The following is a 22,441-nucleotide window of genomic DNA, read 5'->3' on the forward strand; positions in this document are numbered from 1 at the left end:
GGCAGAGACACGGACTCAAAATCCCGCGAGAGGCAGAGTTACAGACTCGGGATGTCGAGGTGCGTGATCACGGCCCGTGGCTCCCTCGCTGTACCTTGTGCGTCCACAGGACACTTCAACATCCTTATATTCTTATCCATGCAGAGACTGGGTTTTTCCCTGTTTGGCGGTAAATATCCAGCAGTGGCTGGGGGAAGCTTACACAAATCTCGAAGTCTCTAACCCAGCCCTTATGGTGAGGTCTCAGGTAGTAACTTGACATCTGAAGCCAGCAGAGCTGGGAAGCCCAGGCATGGATCAGATGGAACTGGGCATAGGTGGGGTGGATGGAAGGGCAGGAACGGGGCTACTCCATTCGCTTTAGTCACACAAAGCCATGTATACTAAAAGGGGTCAGGCAGATCATCTAAGGCTGGATTCCTTTATTCCCCTACCCACAGCGCTTCCTTTCCCCACCCTGTGGACCTCTCTGTACAAATTAGAAAGGATTTGTATCACACTGCTGGAGATTAAGTGGGAAAAAACTGAATCTGGGGCCACCTGACGAGCTTGCTTGTTTCCCAAAGAAGGGTCCCTACATGTTGGTGGCCACCTAGAAACACGGTTTCCTCCGTGGTATGTTTGAATGACCTCTTACCAAAGAAGCTGTGGAGATGACACCAGGCCAGGGGAACAGATGAGCTAAGCCCATTTTTCCTGTGTCTAGCTTCCAGAGGGGTCAGCCTATCCCTCAACTTCAAGACCCAGGAATTTCCTTAGAGCTTGCTTGCCTGGGTTCCTAGTCAGCCCTCCTTTCTGCCTGTGCCCTCCACCATATTAGCTGGAGACAATCCTGGCTTTCTCCTATCTCTCTCTGGCTATTGCCAATCTAATAAGCATACGTGCTAGAAATACTAGCTGGAGTGCTAAGTTAGAAACTCCTCTTAAACATATAGTAAGGCCAGATGAAGGAAAAAAAAAAAAAACTCAGAAAACAAAACAGAAAACCCCGCATCAGAAATTGGACACAGGAGGGCAGATGTAGACTGAACAGGAAGTGCTGGCCCTAGGCTAAATGAAACAGCTGTCACCATTGTTCTGGACTGAAAACTGCCTTTGCAAACTCCATGCGGTCCAGGCTCAGAAAGCAGATGTTAATAATTACAGCACATGAAACGAAGGGCACAGGATTAGGCAAGTGACGAAAAAGAAATGGTACCAGTAGATTTATAACTCGCTCTGGCAAATCTGTTTGGGATGGTGGGGGTGGGCAAGGCGGCCTCACCGCAGATGCCCCGACCCAGTTCCCTTCCTAGTTTGGCATTTTGGCTTCCGGGACTGTCTCAGAATGGGGGGATTGTTTTAACTGTCTTAGGTGGGTGGGCTCTGGAGACCTTCCTGGCTACCTTTCTGGGGACCCCAGTCCTATAGGGCCGCAGCCCGTTGCCTCTGACCTAAAGGAAAAAGATAAAATCCCCGATACCCAACCCAAATACCAAAAGGGGATCTCTGGGTAGATGAATGCCTGAGCTGGATAGCTCACTGGTTAAACAGGGATTCATGGACACAAAGCCACAGCCATCCTCGGAGCTCTTGCTTTACCAAAGGGTTCACGTTTAAAATCCAGGAGCTCAAGTTCTTTACAGCTGAAGTTGATTCGCACTTTAAAGTCAACCAGCCCCCAGCACCTCGGAGGAGGCAAGGTAGAGCCGGGAGAATGTTGGGCCAATCGAAGAAGGTAAGCAAAGCAAGTTTCTTGGGCTAATTTCATAAATAGAAGAGCCAGAGAGTCTTCCCATGTTTTCTTGAACATTCTTCAGTGCTTGCCCCTGTGAGCCAGAGTTGTAAAAAGCAAAACAACACACACTCACTCATATCCACCCCAAATCCTCCCATCCCACCACCCCCTAGAAAGAACGTCTCTAGGAAAGGTTAGAAAGAAGGTAAAGCATGTGTTTGCCATCTTTACCCCTGATATGGAAACCATATGCTTAAATACACTAGCAAACATACTTAATATAACACTCTCTTTTATTAAATGTGGTTTTATAAACGCTCTCCCCAGCCAGGGCACCTTTGCTGTGCTGGAGGCTGGAACTTGGCAAAATAATCTTCCCGCTGTTACATCTATTGATACACATTTTTTGAAAATGAGTCTCGGACCCTTGGAAAATAGACTGGTTCTGATTATTATTGCAAGCGGGAAGGGGCACACAAGGGCATCTTTTTTCCTCTGATAAATTAAAAGAACTGTAACGGGTGCTTTCTGCAACCTGTAAAAGGGCAGAGCCATCTGTGATTCATTTAGCAGCTCCTTACAGAAGATTTATTTGATTAATTCGGTCAGAAGAGAGAGAATATGGATTTTCCCCTGCTCTGAAAGGCACATACGCACTCGCACATGCACACATGCACCCACCCATGGGCAGACATCTCAGGAATGAAAAATGACTAATCACGTTATTGAAACTGGCCAACTCGGGGCCCAGCGGTGAGAATGCAGGCTCCCACCCTGCCGATGGGAGGGCCAGTTTCAGAATAGATTTAATATCCTTAGGCCCAATGCCACCAAAGAGTAAGCCTCAAGAGTACTAATACTGTGGACACTGGATCGCTTTTATTGGGCACTGGTGCCAGGCTCTGTGCTGAGCCCTTTCATGCATCACCTCACTGTGCTCTCACAACGCCCTATTTGGAGGAGGTACTATTATCATCTCTGCTTTATGGACGAGGAGACCCCCCTATTCCCAGCAGTCCTCTGCTCAAAATTCTTTTTGTTTGTTTCAGATGGTATTTGGCTTTCTCGGTCCTCCATGCCTCCACCATGCGGATAGAAGCCACAGTCAGCGTCTGTCTCCTAGTGGAGAACCTCGCACAGGGTCAGCTACCTTGGCTGTGCTCCATTCTTTTTAGGTTTCAGTTCAGTGTTGACCAAGAAAGACTCTCTTTGGGGCTTATTTCTAGTTTCAAGGAGGCAAGCTGGCCTCCCCTGGCCTTGGTGATCTCTAACTGGCATGCCCCAGATCCTATAAGCTATTGTTTATAGACTACTGTCAATTCCCATTGGGTGGGAACAGCCCTTGAAATAGGTCTTCAAAGGCAAAGAAAACAGCACAGAAAAGAAGACTCAAAACATTGTACAAGCACTGAGCCAAAGAGGACTTTGGAGAGCAATGTCAGGGATGGCAAATATATGCCAAGGAAATATGGCACCACCCTCCTTCCCGTGCTCACAGCAGACATTGCTGATTGATCCCAGCTCCCTCTCCTGCTAACCCTCAAAGTCCTTCTCAACATAGCTCTCCGGGCAGCCTCTACGAGGAGATCAGAATTAGGGCATGACTCAAAAGCCATGTGCAGTCCCTTCCAGCTGAATGTTCCATTTTGCAGCCAGAGAAATAGGGGCCCAGAGAGAAGTCAGCTACAGTGCCAGTTAGGAAGCCACTTCCAAGCAATGGTTGTCTGGCTTCCCTGCGTGGTGTTCTCTGCAGCCACACCAGCTGGGTTGGTGGAAGCCAAGGTACAGTGCGTCAGAAGCCTCTGCCTTTTGCTGGGTCTCTGCTCTCTCCCAGGGCCACCCTCCTGCCATGGGATGTCACTGAAGCAGCTCTGTGTGATGAAAGGCGTCCCCTGGGAAGGGCAGAAGATTAAAATCTCCTTGTTACTTTAAAATAATTAACCCCTAAACTGGGGCAGAGCGGGGCAGCCTGAACCCACGACATTTTTATAATCTGGGGCCTAAGATTCTAGAAAGAACTGCTAGCTTCACTTTGGAGGCCCTAGGGTCAGCAGACACTCCCCCCTACAGTCTTCCCCACCTCTCTCTCACTTGCCTGGCACAGGAAATGCCTAGTTCAAAGGCTCCCAGGACACAACAGCTGAAGGTATTGGGCTCTTGTCTGGACTGGCTGCAGGCTGTCACCCGGGTCCTCAGACTTTTCAGCCAGGCAGAATTTCTCTCTGGGAAAAATAATGGTTTTGCGAAAGGAACAAGTGATCTCCAAGCTCAGAAGTCCCCTCCAGACCTCCTCTCTTGCTGGTCCCCTCCTCACACCTGATCTTAAAATTTTTTCAGCCTGGTGTTGCCCAGGAGGGGATTTGGGGCTCACTACCTGGTTCTGCTGAATGTCTGATTGGCAGAAACCAGCTTTTCCATAGAAGACGTGCAGCTGAGGAGTGGGTGGTTGGGAGAATCAGAGAGTGCGTCTGAGAGACCACTTGTGAGGGGAGACAGCCGTGGCATGCCACGTCTTGTCACTACCCCACTGAGCAAGGTTACCTGTCAGGTCCTTAGGGGACCTACTTAAAAACCGGGTAAGAGTTGCATGCAACTTGGATGACAGCGATTGGCTTGCTTTGGGGGGGTGTCTGTGATTTTTGAGGAAGCTGGGAAACACTTTGTTTAAACATGCCTTCTATAATCTTGTTTACACTATGAATTTGTAATACATTGTGAAGAAAAGTTTGCTAACCAAATCATACCCTAGCCCAACACAGCATCTTGAAAAGATCACAAATATTGAATTAGTGAGGTCCAAAATAATGAGGATTTTTACAGAGCTCGGATGACACATCTTGAAAGGGTTTGTTGACCAAACATCATTTGTTGAATAAAGGTGTTTATCTGTACTGTGGAAATGGTTTTCTGGAGTGTTCTTGATTGTGAGGGTGATTGACAGGCTGGAGAAGGAGCCATATTTGGGCAGTGGGGGAGGGGTGAGTAATGCGGGCAGGAGGCTCTTGGTGAGCCATTTTGGATTCCACTTAGGATACATGAGCAGGCTGAGGTATGTACAAGTTGCCCCCAAAGACCTTAATAAAAAGAGGGATCATGGGCCACTGGGAATTGTAAACAAACTCAGTGGCCAGGCAGCTATTCTGAGCTATGTGACCTTGAGAAGTAAGATAATCTCTCTGTGCTTCAGTTTCCTTCTTTGTTAAGTAGAAGTAATAATAACACCTACCTCATAAGGTTGTTGTGAGGATTAAATGAGATAAATCACTTAGAACAGGGACTGGCATATAGTACCAAGAAAGCTTTATCTTCCAAATGTCCATCAACTGAATAATGGATAGACAAAATGTGGTATATCCATACAACATTATTCACCTATAAAATGAAATGCAGTATTGATATATGCTGCAATGTGGATGAAGCTGGAAAACATTGTGCTAAGGCAGAGAATCCAGACACAAAAGGACATACATGGTATGATTCCATTTACATGAAATGTCTAGACCAGGCAAGTCTATAGAGATAGAAAGTAGATTAATGACTGCTTAGGGCCCACGGTGGGGATAGAGGGATAGAGAAGTCATAGTTAAAGGGTACCAGGTTTATTTATGAGATGATGGAAATGTTCTAAAATTGACTGTGATGATGGTTGTACACAGCTGTGAGTATTCTGAAGACCATTGAATTATATGCTTTAAATGGGTGAATTGGATGAGGTGTGAATTATCTCAATAAAGCTGTTTTAAAAAAATAAAATATTATTTTTCAAGTGAGTGTGGTTACTGTAATGGGATGATGGGACATGTGACACTGGACAGTGTGTGATCCCTCTAGAGATATTCAGATTAAAAAAATCTGGCTGAGACGTGGCCTGTTTCCCATCTGCTGGAAGAGATAGAAGCTCCTTGCTCAAAGGGCTGTTGGAAGGGAAAATGAGAAAATTCATGTAGAGCACTTAGCACTCAGCACATGCTAGGCATGCAGGAGGCAGCAGTGGGCCTTGTCACTCTTCCATTAGACTCTAGAATTCCATGCTGGAGGGGCTGGTGGGGGACAGTCTGGTTGGAAAGGGAGGGGGTGACAAAGGGTTATCTACTGAAGCTGCAACAGTTACAGATTAAGCCTCCTGCATCAGCTTAGGTCATATGTTTCAATAAAAAAAAACTGCAAAGTTTTCTAAAGATGCTTTTATTTACACTTTAATGAGGTTGAAAACAATCTGTATCAAATAATATATTTTTTAAAATGTTGAGGTGCCTTTGAGGGGAGGCTGAAGATTGTGGAGGAATTGAATTCTCCCCCATTCCTGCAAGCCACATATAGGTGCCACCATTGTTAGTAGAATTAAGTATTTAGGACAAAAGGCCATGTGTGAAGGGCAGAGTCCAGTGCTGGGCTCTCGACCTGACTTGGCCACTCACCAACTATGTGACTTAAGGAAAAAATTTAGCTTCCCTGGACTTCAGTTTTTTCAACTATAAAATGAGATGATGGTGGGTGTGATCTCTAATATTGCTTAAGCAAAAAACCTTCGAAGTCTATGATAATGGTCCAAATCTTATGGCCAAATAGATAAACCAGTCAGGCTGTTCCAGAGGTGTGGACACAGGTCCCCAGATTGGAACTTGTTCCTTCTATTCCAAGGGTCTTGAGTTGTAGTTTCCCAGACTGGTGCTCAGAGCACACTGGCCAGAGAAGAACCTGCCACCTCCATCCTGATTCCCTTCCAGACTGAAGCATCAATGTGGTTCCTTCCTCTCTCGGGCTGGAGATACTGCCTTGACTAGCATCCCCCCACAAACAAACAAACAAATCATGCCCACCGGAACCTAGGAATATGACCTAACTTGGAAGCGGGGCCTTTGGTCATAGAAACAAGTTAAGATAAGCTCATAATGGATCAGGGTGGCCCTTATCCAATGACTGGCTTCATTATAAGAAGAAAATTTGGAAACAGAGATACATAGAGACACAGGGATGAGAATGCTACGTGAAAATGGAGAAGGCAGAGATTGGAGTTCTGTCTGCTGCCACAGCCAAGGACTGCCAAGGATTTCGGACAACCCCCAGTAGCTAGGAGAGGGGCATGGAACAGATTTTGCCTCGGAGGCTCCAGACGGAACCAACCCTGACGACGTCTTGGTCTTGGACTTTCAACCCCCTAAATGATGAGAGCGTAAGTTTCTCTTGTTTTAAGGCACCCAGTTTGTGGTACTTAGTTATGGCAGCCCCAGGAAACTAATGCAGAGCCTCAGGTTTCTGCTCCCCCAAGTGCCAATGCCATCTTGAAGGGAAGACCCCAGCAGGCAGGGAGAAAGAGGGCTATCTTTGGACACCCATCACTTCTGTCCACTGACAGGCTCCTATAGTTGCTGCATGAGACTCAGCCTCACCCGAGCCCATGACATTCAGCATGGAACCGGGCAGCAGTGGGCTGGGAACCGCACACTCAGACCATGGAGTAAGGCTGCACTTGAAGTAAGATTTCCCCATGTACTTTTTACTGTGATTAACAGTAAGAAATACATCTTACACTGCAAACTACTACACATGTCCACAAAAGGAATTTCACATAATGAAACTTGTTCTGACTTAACACTTTGATATTTTCTATTCTATATTTTTAAAATGCTGGTTGCTACCCAATAAATTGACTTACAGCTTATTAATTGATTATGACATACAGTTTGAAAAACACTGAGTTGGAGGAAATGTGAAAATAGGAAGAGCTGGCCTCTCTAAGCCTATTCTTTCCCCTGTTTTACGCTCAGAGAGACAATCTGACCATTAGCAACCTAATTCATTCATCAAACATTTATTAGCATCTACTATGGCTTTGAAAGAACTGGGGGCCATGAGAGGGTAGCGACACCAAGATAACAAGTAATGCTTACAGAGACACTCCCATATACTATGCCTTGTGCTAAGCACGTTCTATGGATTTTCTCCATTAAGAAAATTAATGCTCAGATCATGTGCCTAAAGTCAGGCAGTTAAGAAAACAACACGACTGGGATCTGAATTCAAGGTAGCTTAACCCCAGAGTCAATGAGCTTAACCACCTGGCTATCCAGGAACATAATAATAGAGGGAGGGAGGCTCATTCAAGAAGGTTTGAATAAATACAGCAAAATTTCATTTCTCTTCCTAGTCACAACCACTGCTAACAGTTCATAGAGTGTCTATTCTGACCTTTCCCTGTGTGTTTGATTACATGGCTACAATCAGAAAGATAATCCTCTTTTTTGTGCTCATAGGAGATTAAACATAAAAGGAATCTGTCTTTCCAACTGTCATTTGTAGATGTATCTCTGAATTATTTTTATGTCAGTACATATAGTTCTGTCTCAGTCTTTCCCACCCCTGCCTATTCCATTAGACCAGCTACTCCAGTTTATATCTCCTTGCCCCTATTTCTGGATGTTGAAATCATTTCTGAATTTTCAGTATTGCAAGAGTATTTTTGTCTATGTATCTTTGTGCACATGTGTGACAATTTCTCTCAGGTGAATTATTAGAAATGAAAGTACTGAGGGGAAGAATAGGTGCTTTTTAATAAATACTGTCAAATTCTGCCCCCAAGAGGCTGTAAAATTTCTGTTTGGACCATCAGTGCCTGAAAGTATGTTTCCCCACAGCCTCACTGTAGTGAATGTTACCAATTATTTCCATTTTTGTTAATCTGATGGGTACAAAAATACTCTCTTTGTTGATGTATGTTTCCTTTGATTACATGAAGTTGAACTTTGTATCTCTGTGACATACATGGAATCTGTCATATACCCCAACATCCAAACCCTTGTTCTTCCTCTTCAATAGAGCCTCTCATTCTTAGCAGAGGAAATGACCTCCTAGAATAAAACCTACATTTCCCAGCCTCCCTTGCAGCTAGGTGTGGCTATCTGGCTAAGTTCTGGCCAATGAGATGCAGGTAGAAGGACTGTAGGCAACTTACTAGAAATGTCCTTAAAGGGAGAGAGCATGAATTTTTCCACCCCTCATTTCCTTTTCTGCTGCCTGAAGTGTGTCAAGATGGCTGGAGTGGGAGCAGCCATCCTCGGCTGGCACACTAAGGAGGCTAGAGGGGTGAGATGGAAGGACCTGGTGCTGTCATATTAGCGCTGGACTGTGTACATCTGCATTTCACTTATGTCAAGCTTGTTTAAGCCACTATTATTATTATTATTATTAATTTCTTCTGTGCAGCTAATCCTAAGCCAAACAAAGACAATCTATAAAAGATCTTGTTTGTAAGCCGCAGAAACTGGTTCCTGGCTAGTTTACATAAAAGACAACTTGTGGAAGAATTTAGGGTTTAACAGAATCTGCAGGAGACTCTCCGACCAGGCTCAGAAATAGACAGGAACTAGTAGAGGGGCTTTAACTATGAAGGACCAGGATGGAGGCAACACAGCAAAAATTGCACAGTCAGATGAACTTGGCCATGATGAGGCCAAGCACATGCCACCTTTCCTCGCATCCCTCCATCTCCTCCTCAACCTCCGGCCCTTGGAGAGGCCATCCAGTTGGCTCAGCATGTTCCAATCCTGGCCCCTGTGGCCCCAGGGGTGTGGAAAGGGAGGAACTGGCCCCCTGGGCTTCCGTAGTGGGAGGAGGGACCTGCCTTCCCCCGTGACAACTTAAAACTGGGAAAAGCTCACTGTGCCCTGAAAGGTCAGTGAGGGTCAGAAGGAATTCCCAAGATGCCTCAGCCATTAGGGCAGCTGAGTTTCTGGGGGTGGAGCCAGACCACCACTTTTCCTTTCTGTTTCTGCCCAGGCTTCCCAAATATGCGTGGCTTCTCTCAGTGTTGTCGCCAGTCATACAGCACCTCTGTGCTGATTAGAAAAAGGGGCCTCTTCCTCAAGACACATTACTGCTAACTGTGGCAAAAGTGTTATAATAGATTGATTATTAAAATAGGCACTTTACTGCAATCCAGAGAAAAGGAATTAATATACAATTCTACCATGTCTAGGATGTGATTTGCACCCCTTTGGTTGGGGTGCCCTGGTGCAGTACACAAGCTGCCCAACTGTACGGGGTGATCCTGCTCCTAACTTTTAGTCAGCCTCTTCAGGGTACACAGTTCCCGTCTGCATCCTCTGCTGAAGCCTGGGGTGAGTAACGAGGCTGCAGTCTCGACCTCACTACCCCCATCTTTCTGGCTGACTTCAGATTTGTCACAGTATCTTTCTCCACCTTCATGACATCTGTTCTGTCTTCCTCCTGAATGAGGCTTAAAGGAGATTTTGCCTGTGGGAAGCCTTTGAAGAGTCAAAAGGTACCTCGCAGATGTGTTAGTAATACTACGGAAGCGCGTTAACGTTGACATGATCTAACAGCGTGCACCGTGTTTTCTTTACAGGCTGGTGGTTCTGTGCTTACTCAGCCAGCTGTCCAGAAGTGTACCATGCCCGGGCTGTGTCTGCCCTTGGAGGGGGCGCCCCATGGGGCACACCCAGGATTTCTTGGCATCTCATGCCATCTGGACTTACTTTGTACAGTCACAGAGAGGCTCACGTGCCCAGCCAGGTTTCTGTACTCCACGCGCTTGGGGGACCAGAACCTAAGCGGACATCCCGGAAGTTGCATGAGTCTCCCGCCCTGCTTGGCCTCAGCAATGAGCCTGGTCTGTGGGTGGCCTGTAGCAGTTAGAAGAGATGGAGGTGACGGCTTGCCATCCCTCAGGCACCAGCACCCCTGGCGGGAGTGAGGGTGTACAGTACAGGGATTCCAGAACTCCAGGGTTGTTGGAGATTATTCTGCAGATTCCTGAGCACTTTTGCAATGAGTCTCATGAAGTGGTGAAGTTACTCCCAACAAGATCACTTGCGCTGACCGATACTTTGCATTCCTTTGTGGTGATCTGAAATGACATCAGCTGTATATGGTGACGCCAGTTCTCTCATGGTGGCCAGAAGCTGTTGGAAGGCAGGACTGCAGCTAAAACTGACTTATTAAAATAAGAAAGTAATTAGCACATTAGTAAAAGTGCATTGGCTTGGTAGGCAAACAACTGTCAAAACGTAGACCCGCAGGGAGGAACAAAATAATGGAAAGTGTTCTGGGGAGGAGGAAAGTCTTCCTTGATTTAATGAATACCTTTGAATAGCACCTGTATTCTTGGCCACACTCAGGGAGAAAGTCCCTGCTCCCTCAGAACTGATGTGGTTGCAGTGGGAAACAGAAAATAGGGAAACAGAAGTGACCTTCTTTAGCATTTAGTGAATAATAGTTATTAAATTAAATGTCCCATAATAGGGGATTGGACTAATATATTTTCATATACCCACACTTTGGACTATTTTGTAGCCATTGTAAACATAGTTTTTGAAGACTATCTTACAACACAGCAAAATGCTCACAGTTTATTCATTCATTCAACAAACATTAGTTGAGCACCTACTCTGTGCCAGGCTCTATATCCTGGGCTTGGAGACAGAGCAGGGAGCAGCAGAGGTTAAGTTCAGACAGGCTCCCAGCTGTTATGTCCTATTCAGGGAGACAGTTAATAAGCAAGTCAAAAAATACCCAAGCAGAAAAAGGTCAGATGCAGACAGCAAACAAAGTGACATGATAAAGACTGCCTTGGGGAGGGGACAGAGCTGCTATAGCCTGAATGGTCAGGGATGGCCTCTCGGAGGAGGTGACCCAGAACTGAGAATGACCAAGACGTGGCCAGTAGAAGATGAGGAAGCTTTGTGGAAACTTTAGGGCAGCTAGCCTTTCTTTAGTGCCACAGATGGGGAAACTGAGGTGACAGGGCTCATTTTGGATGTCAGTGGCAAAGCCAGGAGAGGACCTGGGGTCTGGGCTCCCTGGACAGTGCTATTCTTGTGCTGTGTGCCATTTTGGCTCCCAGTAAATGTGGCTCTCAAGGGCTTTTATGGACCTAGGGCTTTCTGTTAGGCAGGTCTCAAGGATTTCTGGAAATACTACAATGTGCATGGGGCTATGCCCAGAGTCACAAAGAGTGTAACAGGCCAAACCAGGAGGGAGCCACACCCATTTTCCACGTAGGAAAATGAAAGCAGCTACACCAGAGAGCAGGGATGTGGGCACAGCATCCCGAGGTGGGCCAGCAGGCAGTAAGTTGAAGGAGGGGATCACTGAGGCTGGGCAGACAACTTTCTCAGCCCCCAGCCCCTGGAGGGGAGCCCAGGGCAGTGAGGAGGTCTTCTGCCTTGCACCCAGGGATGGGGTGTCCCAGACCTTCAAAGACTCCCCAGCCCAGCGATGCAACCACAGGAATGATATGGGACCGGCCTCATCCCGGCTCATTTCTGTTCCTTGTTGTACTGCCACCCCCTGCTGGCTTTGATCTCAGTCCCACTGAGCTTGGCCCAGCTTTGAGTTCTCCTGCTGTGACGCCCCAGGCTGGGACTCCAGCTCACAAGGACTCTGTCTCTCTGTATCACAGCCCGGATCTGGCCTCCTGCCTGCTGGGCTGTGGCAGCAGGATCCCTCGGGACCCAGGGGGAGGTAACAAAGGAAAAAGGTAACTTTGGGCCAGACTGGGGAGAGGGTGGCCAGCCAAGGGCAGCCAGGCAGACGCACTTTGATGGGCAACGGGAACCCCGCCCCTCCATCCCTGGCAGTCTGAGTGGTATGTAAGACCTAAGAGGGAGGGTTGGAGGGAGTGGTCAGGTCCAGCATTCAGGCTCTGGGTGGAAAGACCTGTTCATATTTCAGTTTGAGCCATTTCCTCCCTGGGTAGCCATCGCCAAGATCCTTAACCACTGTGTGCCTTAGTTTACTCATCTATAAACTGGAAGTAATAAGATCAGTTACTTCATAGGGTTGTTATGAGAATTCATTGAGGAAATAGATGTGAAAGTGCCTGGCTCACTGTAATCACTCTAAACCACAGCTGTCACGGATGCTGGAGTCTCAGCTGACTTTGGGAGGCATCACAGCCAGCTCTTTGGAGGCACAGTGGTTCTTGGAGCCTCTTTCCTGTCTCCTGCCTGACAGTAGTCTAACTTCCCCTTTCTTGCATCCTTGTTCTCCTTTTCCCTCCAGCTCATCGCCCAGAGTGGATGTAACAACCTCTGAGGGACCACCACGCATCCATCCTTCATCCTCCCACACCCAGCTTCTTCCTGCTCTGGCTTCTGTTGCTCACAGCTGCCTAATGGGTCTTCCAGCCTCGCTCAAAGTCCTCGATAGCTCCCTGTGACTACAGAGGAAATAGCAACTTCCTCACCTTTTAATTTAAGATCCTTGGCAATATGATCTTTTCAGTATTACTTCCCAGTGGATCTGGAAAGTTTAAGCCTGAGTTTGAATCTGGGCTGCACTATATCTGAGCCATGAAACCTTGGGACATGTATATAACCTCGGTGCGCCTTGGTTTTCTCATCTATAAAGTGGAAATAATTATCCCAGCCTTATCAACTTCACAAGGATATTTGAGGATCAGATGAGCAGGGATGGGGATGCTGTTTCTGCCTGGAAAGCGACTCCCAGGTTTTGGACCACGGCAGTTTCCTTTGTTCTTGCCATTCCCTCCACATGCGATGCCTTGTGACCCACCCTCAGTTACCATAGTCCAAATGGGCACATCATTCAGAGTCCAGACGCCTTGTCCTCTGTGAAGCTGTCCTCATTACCCTGCCTGAAATGATCTCTTCCTCTCACGTTTCCGATCTCATGTTGCTTACGCCTCTCTCAAACACCTGTGAGGGCCTCACTTAACGCTTGCCTACCCATCTCTGCCTCATCTCCTTCGACCGTGAGCCCCCCGGAGGGCAGGACTAGACTCAAACCAGCTCTGCTTTTCCCAGACCACTTCATACCCCACACACAACAGGTGCTGGATGAGTACTTGTTAAAAGGCTGGGTGACGGATGTGGGTAGAGTGAGGTGCACTGAAGCAGAGAGATGCGTCCGATCCCCTCTGGGCGGGTGTTATGGACCTGGCTGACTGTCATTTCCCACACGTGGCCCGAATTTTCACAAATAGAATGGACCCCGCGTGCCCATACGGGAAGGCGTCAGGGGCAGAAATCTGATTGGAGGTTGGGGAGGGAGCTTATCCAAAAGCTGAGTTAAGCAGAGCAAGCACCCACGTGACCTTCACTGGGGCTGCGGGTCAAGGGTGGGACTCGGGAGTGCGGATGAGTCGGTGCAGTACCTCCCTCCTCCTGCGGGCGTCCCCACCGGCGCCTTCCCGGGAGGGGCGGGCAAGAGTGGGGTTGCCGGGGTGCTGGGCGAGTGACTCCTGGCGACCTGAATTATGTTCCACACACAGGAGCACCTGGTTTATTATCGGGGCTGAAACACACGAAAGAACAAAGGCCCTGGGGACGTTTATGACCCAGCTGCTCCCTCTCCGTACGGAGCCGAAGCCGTCCACTCCGGCTTTGTATGAGCCCCTCCTCAACCACCACAAACACCAACCCCCTCCCCGCCCCCCCGTTACATTTTGGGGTCACACATTCCTCAGGCGATGTTGAATCCTGAGTATTTTAATGCTTGATACCTATCTCTGTGTGGATTTTTGTTTTACCATGAGGCCACTGGAAAGTTTTTTGATATCTCTTTGAAACAGATGTCAGCAATGGCTTCCAGCACAGATCAAGGGCAGGTTAAGGCCTTGAGATGGGTCTGAATGTCCCTTTAACATCGTTCAATCTAATACCCAAATATACCTCGAGTCATTAACCTGTTTTTATAAGAAGCTCTGAACCGTATGTTCGGGAACTAATTAAGCGAACACATCAAGCCCTGGGATCAGGTGGAGCTCTGTTTAAATGTCTTAACCTTTTATGATTATCTTAATTTAGAGAAAATTCAAAACACATTCAGAAGTCTTAGAAAACGAACTAACTAGGAATTTACTGGCCGGTTTCTTTTCTTGATGTTGGGATCATTTCTTTACAAGTCCGGACTGGATTCCTGGGGAAATCCTCTGTGCTCACAACTTCCCGAGAAACGTAGACATTTGCCAGCCTGGGAGGCTCAGAGGGGCCACGCCTGACTTCTTCACCGTCCACTCTCAGCTTCTCCCAGCCCAGATGTCTCCTGTTTTCAGAAGGAAGGGGGAGAAAAAAGCAGACTCTGAACATGAAGTTGTATCTTCTTTTTTAATAAAATAAATGAAGTATGAAATGAGTTGGCATGAAGTATTCCTGCAACCCATGTTGTTTTGGGGGAGCCGTGGAGGGAGTTTGGGGCAGGGGCTGCAGTGTAAGCTGCACAGATCTGGCTCCACCTTGGCTGCAGTTGGCTGAGAGGTGATGTGAGTGTGACGGTCACCCTCCTTTTCAATTCCAGGTTGATTCTGGTGGTGGGGAGTGAGGGCTGGGGTGCTCAGCAGGTCCTTGTCTTCATATCAGCGACCTCAGATAAAGGAGACGCACAGTCTATAAGGCATGTTTGAAATGTGTATACTTCCCAAATCTGGTTGAGTATGACAAGGTCTTGTAGTTTAGTTTCTCATTCAATACATCTTTATTGAGCACCTACTGTAAACCAGGTCTGTTCTAGGCACTGGGGATTCAGTGAGCAAGAAAGTCACAGTCTTTACAAGGATGTCAAACTGCCTCTGACACAGGTGCCCAGGTAGAATACCAAGACCGGGCTGGGTCTCAAAAACCCTCTTTCTCAGGATTGTTAAGCCTTTAGAATAGGGTTTCTAGATAAAATACAGGATGTCTTGTTTACTCTAAGAGTGTCCCAAATATTGCATGGGACATATTTATAATAAATAATTATTTGTTATTTATCTGAAATTCAGGTTTAACTGGGTATGCTGTGCTTTTGCTTGATCGATCTTGCAAGTTTACTTTAGAACAAAGATGGGGGGAAGTGTCTCAATCTTGGATGTTAAATACTAATTTTGGAGGAAGGCAGGCAGAAAACAACTTCATATCAGGCCCTTTTCCCTGTTTTATTTCATTTAGACTTCACCACAACTCCATGAAGTACTTTCTGTTATCATCTGCATTTTGCCTATGGGTAGATGGATGCTCAGAGAGGTTAAGTGACTTGCCTAAGGTCACCCAGCTGAACTTCTAGCCCAGCTCTGCTGAACTTCGAAACCTGGGCTCTTTTCTTGCCCTGCCGCCAATGCCAAGCTGATGGTTATCTTCGCAGAGTTCTTATTTTCCTAGCTTGCCCTGGTTTCTCTCAACTTCTTCCCCCTTTTATCCACAAACGTTCAAGGAGAGATTCGCTCCCATCAGATCAATGTCATTGCCATAATGAAAACCACCACCCAAGCCCATGAAGGATGAGATCTGTCGAACCCTAATGAGAATGGTTCCGATTATGCAAAAAGCAACCTCATGGTTATTCTAATGTTACAAGTAAATATAAAACATTTAGAAATACTTGGCTTGGGCTGTTTTTTTCAAGTACAGATGTCTGACTCCCTGCCAGTTTGTTATTAAAAATGCTACGGTGGTTTGGGTACAAAGATTGCTGTAAAAATAAAAGCTGATGCACTCTGAGCACTGGTTTTGACTTTGTGGTGAAAATTGACAACGGTGAGGCTGGAACAGATGGTGGCCAACGGTGGCTCTAAAGTGGGGACCCCAAACTTCAGAGCTCGGTCACTGCCCCCTTAAAACCCTGTAGGAACTTCCCATTGTACCTCAAATCCCAAATGGGCTCCTGCCTCACCCCAGCCCCATCTGCTCCCTTTCCTCTCATTTTCTAGCTTCCTCCAACTCACCACCCACCTGAGCTTGCTCTGTTCTCTGTTCTTGTTGTTCAGCTAGCTGGCTCCTTCTGAGCTCCCATCCTTCAGGCATCTTCTGACCATCTTCTCTGACATGTTTGTCCTTCTCCTACTTCCAATCACTCTTTATCCCATAACTTCGCTTATTTCCTTTATTTCCCTTATAACTCTCTGAAATGATCTTGATAACTTTCTGTCTTTCTCACTAGAAAGCAAACCCAATGAAGACAGGGACTCTGCGTGTTTTATTCACACACTCTGTCCCCAGCGCACAGAGCAATGTGAAGGCACATAGTAGTTGCTCAATAAATGTGTGGTGAACAAACTGATGGATTTTTACCAAAGCACCTAAAGTCTTCCATTGCATAGCCCCTCTGGGTCCATGGACCAGAAATAAAGGGGCAGCTTCTGTAAATGGTAACTCATAGAAAACAGTGAAACTTGGGAGAACCCTAAACCTCTGTGAGCAACAGCTTTGAGGCCGGCGGGAATTTCCAGGATGGTGCTCCAACCTCAGCAATGGAACACACTTTGGTTTGCTGTAGCACTTGCCTGTGCACAGAAGGAGAGTGTAAAAGAGACAGAAGATTGGGGGGGGGCTCACATGCACCCATGTAAATATTATCCCCCTAACAACCTTCCTATTCCAGGCAAATGTGTTGATGCGACCAGAACATTCTGGGGGCATGGGAGGGGGACTATCCCCCGGAGGCTTTGCTCCTTCTGTTGGCACTCAAGGCTCCTCACACACTTTCATCCATCTTCCTTCCTGGATTTCTTCTCATGCTTCTCTTTACGCAGCCTGCTTTCCATTGGTCCTTAATTGTTTGTCCCGCCCCTACTCCCTGCGTGCATTCCCTCACCTGCCCCTTTACTCCTGCTGTGTTTTTGACCTAGGATGCTTTGCCCATCTGTGTAGATCCAAAGCCTACTCAATATTTGATGACTGGTTCAAAGATCATCTTCTTCTCAATCTTTCATTACATTCACCCTTACCTGGCAGTGACCTCTCCCTCCCCTGAACAACCTGGATGTTTCTTCTTTTCCTCATCATATTCTACTTGTTTTCAAGCCTGACTTCAAGATCCTTAAGGGCAGCAGCTATGTCTTGTTTTTGTATTCTCCACTGCCCCCAGCACAGTCATTTTTGTGATGAGTTCGTGAGGTTTCCTGGACACACACAGCCTCAAGTTGTTAGCTCTGGGCAGGAATGGGGCAGCGTCAGGAAGCTACGGCTGATCAGAGTCCATAACGTTCCCTTCCCCTTTCCCAAGACGGGAGGAAGAAGTGATGTGACTTGTGAAATGGGCAATCAAAACCTGCGTCAGCAGGACCCCGCATGTCCAGATGAAAGATCCAGAAAACAAACTGAACTTTCCCTTTCCCATTCAGATGTCTTCCTATTGGGTGGCCAAAAGCCCGAAACAACTGAATTCCTGGGCGCTCTGCAAATCTCTCCCATTCCCAACTTTCACAAATGTTTTATTCCAAAACTCTGTCCAAAAAAAAAAAAAAAAAAAAAAAAAAACTCCAAAGAAAGTCAAGTGCTAACACTGAACACATGAGTCGGAGAACTGGAGATACGAGTGGAAACAAAGACTGTGTTTCTGCCAGCTAAGTGTTGTCAAATATATGAACATGCAAATATATTTATCTCAAGTGGGTTGTAAACAGAGCGTGTATCTCACGCGGGGTCCAAATTCACTTGCAAGAGGATGGTAACCAGTTCGGGAGACTCTTAAGCCAAGGATCCTCCCTTTCTGCATGATTCAGGAGATTTGGAAACGTTCTGAGAGCAATGTGGTTTTAAAATGAAGCCCAGTACAAGCTTTTGATCTATACAGGATACTATGTGTGCAGGCGCAGCTCTACTGAATCGACAGGCTAAATTTAAACACTGCTCACGTACAGAATCTGGATTTATTATTTTGCTTTGGGACACACACATCTTGTGAGTCTTCTGCATTTATGACACATGGAGAGGTGAGGCAGGAGTCCCGTGATTTTTCTAAGGCCAACACCCCAGTGTGGCGCTGGCTGCTTTGGGGGCCATTGTCATATTTTCAACAAGTGATCACGGTTAGAGGGTGAGCTGGGAAAAATATTTCCCTGAATTCATCATGGATTGCAACAGGAGGAAACACTCCATCACTGAAAAGTGACACTAATGTATTCTATTAGATTTGCTTATCATGTTAAAGAGCATATTAAAAGGAAATGTTTGGAAAAGGGATGCCATAACATGGTATGATGGATTGAGAATTCCTAATTTGGAAAAAATGTGCTAAGACAACATGATTGATGTGAGTGACCCACTTTATTTTATAAGAAAGTATGAGTTGCCTCGGGCTCATTGGTACACATATTTGGAAAAAGTTGGGTTTTTTCCACATTAAGTTTTTATTAACATTTTCAAAAGAGCAGAAACACCATAGAAGGATATAAGTTGTGACTTGTCAATGCTGTTGTGTTTGTAGTCATTCGCTGCTTAGAAAAACGTACCCCCTTGCTGGAAGGGTTTCTGAATTAGGAGTTTCTTGCCAAACGAACACCCGATGGGGAGAATATGTGACACCTTTTTGACTGATTAAGAAATGGCAGGGAAAGGGGATTTTTATTTGAAGCACAATTGGATCTTCTGCTTCTTGTAGGTAGCAAACTCTTAGAATGACTAACATTTCATAGAGCCTCTGGCGACCTCCCTGCTGCACAGAGCAAATAAGATTGAGGCTGACTGAACCCTTTTATTTCTACTTGGGGAGTTGGAACCCCAGGCTGGGGTTCCCCATCATCAAAGTTGCTTGGTCTGGAAGTTGGAAGTCTTGGGTTATCCCAGGAAACAAAAGGAACCGTGAAGGCTCCAAAGAGGGTTGGTGGCTGACAGAATATTCTGTTACCGTTAAGACGATGTTGCCAGTGAGTTTAAGAATTTAAGAACCATCTATGGTATAATATTTACTGAACAAAGGGAGATATGAAAGGAAATCTGTATTAAAAAGTGAAGGTAGGAAAAGAAGCTTTCTGGCGGGCAACTGGTCAACTCTGTCACAAAAACCTTAGATTCCAGCATGCCTTTGGATCCAGAAAGCCCACTTCTAGAACTTCCTCCTAAAGAAATAATCATGCACATTCACAAAGATTTACGTAATAAGATGCTCACTATAGATTTATAATATTAAAAAAATAGACTCAACCTAGATGTCCAAAGTTAGAGGATTGCTTAAATAAGTTCATACATTTGATGCAGCTGTTAAAATGATAATGTAGAATAATAATGTGGAAAAAGGCTTATAATATTTTATTAAGTAGGAAAAGTGGGTTAGAAAACAATATGCATATTATGATGCTATTCGTATGACTCTAATATCAGTGTCTACTTAATTCTTAGACATACATGTCTGTCTACTTCAGTAGATGTTTGTATGTTATAAACATTTTGATATTATTTTAAGAATATATGTATATATAAATATAAAACATATATTTTTTGAAGGATATTTATCAAAATGTTAAAGAATGACTACTTCTGAAAGGTACTGTTTGTTTCTTTCCTTTTGTACAACAGACATACTTTCTCTTGGTAGTAAGTAAAGCAGTAATTAAATGGAAAATCCAAGAGGTTCAACTGATTACAAAATAGAAACAAGAATACAGTTTGCAAGGATTCCCAGATACAAACTAGTTTTCTTAAATAATAGTAATACCAAGTTGCAAATATAAAATGAAATTTATTCCATTCACCATAGCAAAAACAAAACAAAGCATAATCACCCCCAAAACTGAAAATGCAATGGCTTATTCATGCAAGAAACATCTAAGACCTGTTTAGATGCAAATATTGAAGTGCATCAAAGGAAATCTAAATTAAGTAAACTATGGTATTTCTGCTTGAGATGGCTAAGTATTGTGAAGATTTCAATTCTCACCCAAATCAGCCTATAAATTTTATGCAATTTCAATAAAATTCCTGATTAAAAGAACTGGCAATTTGATTCTATATATTATCTAGGAAATTAGACACACGGGAATAGACAATTTTTGTAAAATAAGAAAAATGAGAGGAGGCTTGCTCTATCAGATTTTAAAAGATATTACAAAGTCAGAGTAATTAAGCAGTATGATAACGTTGTAGGAATATCAAAAAGGTAAGTGAATAAAATAGAATGTAGAATAGAATAAGTTAATGAAATAAAATGTTTAAATGGGAATCTAGTTATTATTGTATTTCTTGTTAGTGGAGAAGGACAAGATTTTTCCATAAATGATGTTGGAATAATTAGTTATCCATTTGGAGGGGGAAAAAGTAGGTTTTCACCTCCTGTCACATTCACAGAGAAAAATACAAATGTATTAAAGATGTATACATTTTAAAAAATTTTAAAAGTTGGAGAAGAAAGTAAAAAATAAGAATTTCATTACCTTGAGGATAAGAAAGGCCTTTCTTGAAAAGAAATGTACCTCAGAATCCAGAAAGGAAAAAAACTAACAACTTCACCTGCATGAATATTTAAATCTTTGGTATGGAAACACACACAAAAAACAGATGGCAAACTAGTGAAAAAATATAATGTAAGACAAACAATAAATTCAGGGCTTTACTATATGAAGTATTGTTTTAAGATAAGAAAAAGACCATCTTTCCAAGGGAAAAATTGAGATACACAAGCAAGCTTTTTACAGAAGGAGAAATACAAACAGCCACTAAACATACAAGAAATAAAAAAAGATGTTCAGCCACATAAATAATCAAAAGACTTAAAATTAGAGCACAATTTTATTTTCACTCACTACCAAACTTTTAAAAAGGAATGGTAACATTCAAAACATTGAGGATGCAGAGAAATATTTTTGATCCTGTAATTTAACTTCAGGGGATTTACCCTGTGGAAAGAGTCAAAAATGGTCCAATGCTGGGATACTCTGCAGGAGGGAGGCGGACCTACCCCCCGAAGGAGGGAACATTCAAGAGAATGATTTACCTGAGTTTTCCCAAATCCTGTTTAAGAAGCATACATAGCTATATTGAGAAGCATTTTTATAGCAGATGGTTAATGGTTGTAGGATGGGTAAGGTATTGTCTCTGACTTTTTCCTCTTATGTCACGTTTACGTTTTATTATTATGTGTCACTTTCAAAATAAAAAATAATCACATCTGACAGCTGTGCCCAGAGAAATGCCCAAGGTTGATAGTAGGTGAGGACCAGAGGTGCTGGCTCGCCTGATGCCCCAGCTCCCGCTGCCCCCAAAGGGTCTCTCCTTCCTGCAGAGGAGCCCATGGGCCCAGGGAGAGCCTCTTCCCCAAAGGAGCCCATAAGCGCCTGAAAATGTCTCCAGATGCCGCCTGTCAGGTATACAAGGCATTGGTTTAGTGGGTTTCAGGGCAGGGCCAGAACCCACAGTAGTGATGGGGCCTCCCAGCTTCATCTCCAGGGGCTGCTCAGCCAGTGCCAGCGCCAGTGTCAGCTTGCCCATGTGCCCTGTAAGGGAAATCTGGTGAGGGAATCTACGAGCTCTGGAATGATCCCTCCAGCCCACGAGGGGCAAGTGAGCCAAGAATTCCTTCTGCTGCCTCCAGGACTGCTCCCGCACTCTCCACACTGGGAAAAATCACATGGCTGCATGGCAAAGGGGCTTCCCGGTGGGATGGGGGATGTGGAGGGGAGACAGCATGAAGATGCACCCCTTTGAAGTGTGCAACACCATCAGCTCGTATTTTAAAGTGCTTTATCATTTACTTTTCCACCCACTACTTCATTTGATCTCCAGCACCATCTCCTGAAGGAAGAATGGGTGGGATTGTCATTATTCCCACTTTATAGAAGAAACAAAGGAGGCTCAGGAGATTGAGTCATTTACTTGGTCACACAGCTAGGAGGCATGGAGAGGGAATGAGATGTTGGGTCAGCTTGGTGTTAATTCTCTGCTCCTGCCACACTGCCCCTTCTCTGCTGTGGAAACACCTGCCCATGCTCAGCCCATGGAAGCAAGTTCCCTTTGCTCAATATTGGCTGGGACCAAGGGCACTGTAGAGTTTTCT

At 45.3% G+C, this 22,441-nt stretch overlaps 1 long non-coding RNA gene across 1 annotated transcript in view; it reads right to left on the minus strand.

The window, feature by feature from the left end:
- The window catches only part of LOC105095095 (uncharacterized), a 72,858-nt gene that overhangs the window by 33,727 nt on the left and 16,690 nt on the right, over nt 1–22,441 (minus strand). The window contains exons 2-3 of the long non-coding RNA XR_010381991.1: nt 14,550–14,743; nt 10,213–10,670 (exon numbers count right to left, since the gene is read on the minus strand). This is a non-coding gene — a long non-coding RNA (uncharacterized LOC105095095). The remainder of the gene's footprint in view (nt 1–10,212; nt 10,671–14,549; nt 14,744–22,441) is intronic.

Source organism: Camelus dromedarius, chromosome 8, assembly GCF_036321535.1.
Source record: "Camelus dromedarius isolate mCamDro1 chromosome 8, mCamDro1.pat, whole genome shotgun sequence".
NCBI classification, from domain to species: domain Eukaryota; kingdom Metazoa; phylum Chordata; class Mammalia; order Artiodactyla; family Camelidae; genus Camelus; species Camelus dromedarius.